The following is a 5,980-nucleotide window of genomic DNA, read 5'->3' as shown; positions in this document are numbered from 1 at the left end:
TGGCCTAAGGCTTCCTCTAAAGTGGATCTAATCCCTGGTCAGGCCAACTACTTACTGAGCCACACAGAGTCTGGCTTTGCCTATGAGTGTCCCTTCCTTCGTCATCCTGTGAGGATGCTACTGCTCCTTTGTGGAGTGCATTCCCTGTAGTTTGAACAGTCCGGCTAGGTCTGTCCTATCCAGGTAGGTATTCAACAGTTCTAAACCTAAGCAATCAGAGCACTTCCTCCTTATTACTGATGTGGGAGGGGAACATTTAAAAAGTTCTATTCTAGCTGGGCGGTGGTGGCATATGCCTTTAATCCCAGCACTCGGGAGGCAGAGCTAGGTGGATCTCTGTGAGTTCGAGGCCAGCCTGGTCTACAAAGTGAGTTCCAGGACAGGCTCCAAAGCTACACAGAGAAACTCTGTCTCAGAAACAAAACAAAACAAAAAAGTTCTATTCTGAGCTTGCTCAGCTTAAGTCTGTGACCATTTGAGTATAAACTGCAGATCTTTGCATAAGGTCAAAACTATTTTTGCACTCATATTTAGATTTTATTTGCTTTTCTCATTGTTGACGTTTATACCAACAGGACAAAGGCAAAGGAGAGCAAAGTCTCAGGTACCTCTGCTAGTCTTTGGGGAAGCAATGAAGGGCAGTAGCTTCAGCTTGTGTCAACAGTGCTGTTGTCTTAACTGTTTCCTCTGCGATTGAGATTGGAACGTTCCACACTGCAGGGAAGCTCTTCACACAGGAGGTTAAACAGTTCAAAACAGCTTCAGGAAGTCCCTGAAACAGACCAGATTCACTAGACCCCTCCCTGTTAGAGGAAGCAATAAATGCTGAGAGTCCTCATCAGACTGAAGAAAGCTGAGCTGCTAAGACCTGGGCAAACCAAGCTGCAAAGAAGACGCTGGGACCCGACCAGCTGCGTGGAAGAAGCAGAAACCATCCGAGCTGCCTGGAAGATGTTTGGACCACCCAGTCCCTTGGAAAGGACACTCTCCAACCTGTTGAGCTGCCTGCAAGCCGTGCAGTGTGCTCCAGGTCCCCAGACTTTTTGAGCTGTCACCCATGCTGGGGTGGGCTTTGGTGATGCAGATGTTTTTGAGTCGTATCTGCTCCTGTAAGAAGCCCTCACCCACATTCCTGTAAGTAACCCCAATAAACATCATTTGGTATATCTGTACTTTGGTCTGTTGTGGGCTCCCTATCAGGGTGAGTAGACATGTATATTACATCTCCCCAGGAAAATTTTTGTCATCCAAGTGGTAGGAACCGTCAAGAACTAGGACTTGAGCCATATTAATATCATGCTGCCTATATGGGCTTTACCCTACAGTTGCAGATGTCATAGCTACTGGTCCTGTAACTTTAGGAGTCACATGGATGTGTATATCTATGTGAATGCTTTTACTGGAGTTGTCCCTTGTACAACCTACGTGACAGTTCACAGTGGTCCTGAGAGCTGTGCTTTCCAAACTATTTCCAGTGACGTGGTGCTCCAAGATGCACCTTGTGAAGCAGTACTTCAGGAGTTAGGGATGGGACTTGAGCATTCATGGATTTGGGGGTCCACGAGGGGATTCTGAAATTAATATCCCAAGGGATGAATGCCATAAACTCCAAAAAAAGAGAGGCTGTGTCTATCTGACTTTCTGTATGCCTAAGCCCTGATACATGCCCACCCCATCACAGACCTTTGAGAAATGTGCTTAATAACGAGCCAATGAATGACTGATGCTCTCACAGGTTCCCAACCCTCTTAGCCGGGTCCCTGCTGTTATTATTTATAACCACTTCCTAGCTACATGATCATGCATGCACTGTCCAGCAGCCAGGCAAAATGCTTAGTCACCCCAGGGCCTTACATCCTATGTAATCCATGGTCACGTGATCTGTGCACAGCGTGATCACGTAATCTATGCGCATGTGTGGCATGGCTACGTAAGCCCATATACACATGCACGAGGTGACCTATAAAAGCAGATTCCACCTGTTCCCTGCTCTCTCCACACTATTCGTTTCCGGTAGACCTACTCACACTCCCTATACTTCCCCTCCCTAATAAAACTCCTTTATTGGGTACCGTTGCACCTTGTGTTCTCTCTCGCCTGGTAAATAGCGCCACAAAGAAATAGCATTTGTGCTGTGACAAAGCAGGCTCTCACGGCGCCCTGTGCCAGGATCCTAGACCGAGGCTGGTTCATCTGCAACTGCCCACTTTTCATCGCTCTGCACAAAACTAGCTGCTTTGATTGGTGAGTTTTCCTTTTACCAGCCAGCGTAAACAGTTCCCTGGACCCATGGGAACAACTGTCGATCATCCGATGTCCTTCTGGTGTCCTTGGGACTGGGGGTACCCCCGTCCACGTTTTTATTGGCTACGGTCGGCCCCCATCCCCCACAACTGCAGTCTGAGATACCGTTCTTGTTCGTTTCTTGTCTGTCGGACCATTGTCTCAGGCTGTATTGCCCGGGCCTCGCTCTTTTGCTCACAGAGCACTGAGTGACTTGCGCCACTTATCCATCCTCGCTTGGTCTTGGGGACACCTGAGATGTTTTAGCCATGGGATCTCGTTTGTTTATTTATGTTTATTTTTTTCTCTGCTGCAGCCATGAGAAACAAAGTTTCCAATCCCATCAGCCCCACATCTCCTCTGGGATGCCATTTGGAAACCCTCAAACCTCTCAGCTTAATGCCTTATAAAGACTTCTAAGCTTATCCACCTCTGCACTAAAACATGGCCTAAGTATCCCTTAGATAACAATTAAAAATGGCCACCTAATGGCTCGCTGGACCCTGATATTTTACGGGAGTTATCTAAACTTCAGCAAACGGGCAAATGTCCCTGTGCCCCTAATGAGAAGACATTTTTTAGATTTATATCCAATCTTTTTTCTATCTCAGCTCAAAACCCCCTCTCCTTGATTCCCATTCACCTGCCCAAGTGCTCCTGGCTATGCAACCTGAACCAGAGGAACCTCTCACTACTGCTCTAGACCCTGCTAATGAACCCTCCCCTTTCCGACCTCCCGCTCCTTCTCCTCCACCGCTCCTCAGCTCCTCCAGCTCCTTCCTATCCAGTAGCTCCTTCTTCCTCTCTGATAGCGGCCGCTCCAACTGCCTGTCTCTGGCTCCCACCTTTACTCCTCCTCTCCTGCGTTCTCAAGCTGCTAAGGAACCACATCCCAGTCAGGCCAACCTGGCAGCCATTATCCCTTTGTGAGAGGTAGCCAGGGTGGATGGACTAGTTAAGGTACATGTTCCTTTCTCACTGGCAGAACTTTCTCAGATAGAGAAAAAACCAGGTTCTTATATGTCTAATTCTACTTCCTTGTTAAATAATTCCAATATATTACCCAATCCTATAGTCTCACCTTTCATGATGTATACATGATCCTTACTGACAACCTACTTCCTGAGGAGCTCAGATGAGTTGAGAACAGGCTAGGATACATGCAGATGAGGTCCACCAGACTAACACAGCACATACTCCTGGAGCAGAAGCAGTTCCCGACTGGGACCCAGAGTGGGATTATAATACCCCAGGTGGCACTCTAGCTAGGGCTCGCTTTACAACCTGCCTCCTAGGAGGTCTTCATAAGGCTACCTTCAAACCATGAAAATTATGAAAAGCTAAAGTACATAATTCAGGATAAGGAAGAGAATCCACCTCAATTTCTGGAATGACTTACAAAGGCTCTTTTACAATATACTAATCTAGATCCTGAGAGCCCAGAGGGCAGACAGCTCCTTATGACCCATTTCGTTTCACAGAGCTTCCCCAACATTACGGCTAAACTTAAGCATCTGGAGAGAGGCCCCTGACCCCACAGGCAGAAGTGTTAGTACTGGCTTTTATGGTGTACCATGGGAGAGATGAGAAAGACCATAAACAAGACTGCCAAATGCTGGCACAGGCTGTCTGACCTGCCGCCTGAAGGCCCTCCGGTTCCTGTTTTAAATGTGGTTAAGAAGGCCATGTGGGGCTCCTGGACCTTGTCCAAAGTGCCACCAAGAGAGACATCGGTCAGTTGATTGCCCCCCACCCCATGCACCTCGTGGCATGGGGACATCAAAGAAAGATCACCCTCCAGCCGATCTCCTAGGCTTGGCCATGTACAATTGAAGGTGCCCAGGTTCTGACCCAACAACGTCATCTCCCACAGGGAACCTAGGGTAGCCATTACAGTACTGGGGTGATCCATTTCCTTCCTTTTGAACACTGGAGCTACTTACTCAGTCCTGAGGGAATTTTGAGGTCCTACCTCCCTTTCTCATCTCCCTGTTGTCAGGGTAGGGGGACAGCCTTACCTACCTCATCAGACCCTACCACTTAATTGTATTTTCAGGGGTATCCCTCTTATCCACACATTTTTGGTCATGCCAACCTGCCCTGTGCCCCTAATAAGAAGACATTTTTTTGGCTAAGGTAGGAGTTTGTATTTCGTTTGCTCCCCACATTCACCTGACTCCATACTCACCAGCAGCTCCTCTCTACCTCCTGCTAGCCACCCAGCCCACTAGCTCTAACATGTCATTTCCCTTGCCAGCCTCTCAGGTGGACCCCAAAGTCTGGGACACCCAGAACCCTTCTGTTGCTAGGCACCATCCCCCTATTGTTATCCAGTTGCAGGACCCTCCCCGGTACATCACCCAAGCTCAGGATCCTCTCGCACTCCAGAGCCTTAGGGGACTTAAGCCTATCATCTCTCAGAACAAAGCTGCTTTGCCCAACGTCTTCTCCTTTTAACACTTGCAGTTAAGAAGCCTAATGGAACCTACCGCTTGGTTCAAGACCTCAGCTCATTAATTCTGCAGTGATCCCCCTCCATCCTGTGGTGCCTAACCCTTACACACTTCTTTCCACTATCCCTTCAGGAACTTATTTCTCAGTCCTAGAGCTCAAGGATGCCTTTTTTTCTATTCCTCTCAGCCCTCAGTCTCAAAATATCTTTGTTTTCATCTGGACTGACCCTGACAGGCTTCTGTCTATACAGCTGACCTGGACTGTCTTGCCACAGGGATTCAGGGACAATCCACACCTATTTGGTCAGGCTCTGGCCCCTGACCTGCTCTCTCTGTCCCTCCCTGGCTCTAAACTAATACAGTATGCAGATGACATTCTACTCTGCAACCTGCCATTACAAGTTACCCAAACTCCACTAAATTTCTTGTCCAGCCAGGGTGATAGAGACCTGCCTTCCAAGGTCTAGCTGTCCACTCCTCAGGTCACCTATTTGGGTCTAACCATTACCCCAACCCACAAGGCTATTACCATAGATAGAAAGCATCTAATCCAGTCTCTTACAGTCCCCTCTACTAAACAGGAGATTCTATCCTTTCTGGGAATAGCTAGCTTCTTATGGTCCTGGATCCCATCCTTTTCTCTCCTTGTTTGCCCCTTATATGAGGCAGCTCTGGGATCCCTGCATGAACTCCTCCTTCACCCAATTACTAAACCCTTCCAGAAGCTCCAAAGGCTCTCCTCCAGGTCCCAGCACCTCACCTCCCAGACCTAACTTGTCCCTTCTCCTTCTATGTAACAGAAAGACAGGGATTTGCCCTTGGGACACTAGGGCACCAGCTGGGACCCTCCTTTGCACCTGTAGCATACCTGTAGCATACCTCACCACTCAGGGAGGGCACCTTGCATATGAGCTTTAGCGGCTGCTGAGCTCCTCATTCGTGAATCAAAGAAGCTAACCTTTGGGTCGCCACTCTCTTCTCCCACCACAACCTGTCCCATCTCTTAACTTATAAAGGCTTACAAACTTTACTTCCTTCCTGGGTTCTTTCTCTCCAGGTGGCATTACTAAAGGATGCCACACTTACTTTCCAGACTTGCCCACCCCTTAATATTTCAAGCCTCCTCCCTCAATCTAATGCTATTCTTCTCATTCCTGCACTGAAACCCTAGGGGAACTATTGCCCTGTCCTTCACACATACAGGAGGGCACATTGCCTCAGGCCACTTATACCTGGTACACAGA

General features: G+C 48.2%; 1 long non-coding RNA gene across 1 annotated transcript; it reads right to left on the bottom strand.

Moving 5' to 3' along the window:
• Positions 1-515: 515 nt before the first annotated feature.
• Positions 516-4,561, bottom strand: LOC131895502 (uncharacterized). The gene is made up of 2 exons (XR_009375200.1): positions 4,472-4,561; positions 516-772 (listed from the first exon to the last, which is right to left on the bottom strand). It is a non-coding gene; the product is annotated as an uncharacterized LOC131895502 (long non-coding RNA).
• Between the last annotated feature and the right edge of the window lie 1,419 nt (positions 4,562-5,980).

The sequence above is a fragment of the Peromyscus eremicus genome, chromosome 1 (genome assembly GCF_949786415.1).
Source record: "Peromyscus eremicus chromosome 1, PerEre_H2_v1, whole genome shotgun sequence".
NCBI classification, from domain to species: domain Eukaryota; kingdom Metazoa; phylum Chordata; class Mammalia; order Rodentia; family Cricetidae; genus Peromyscus; species Peromyscus eremicus.
This window is presented reverse-complemented; position numbering and strand designations above follow the sequence as displayed.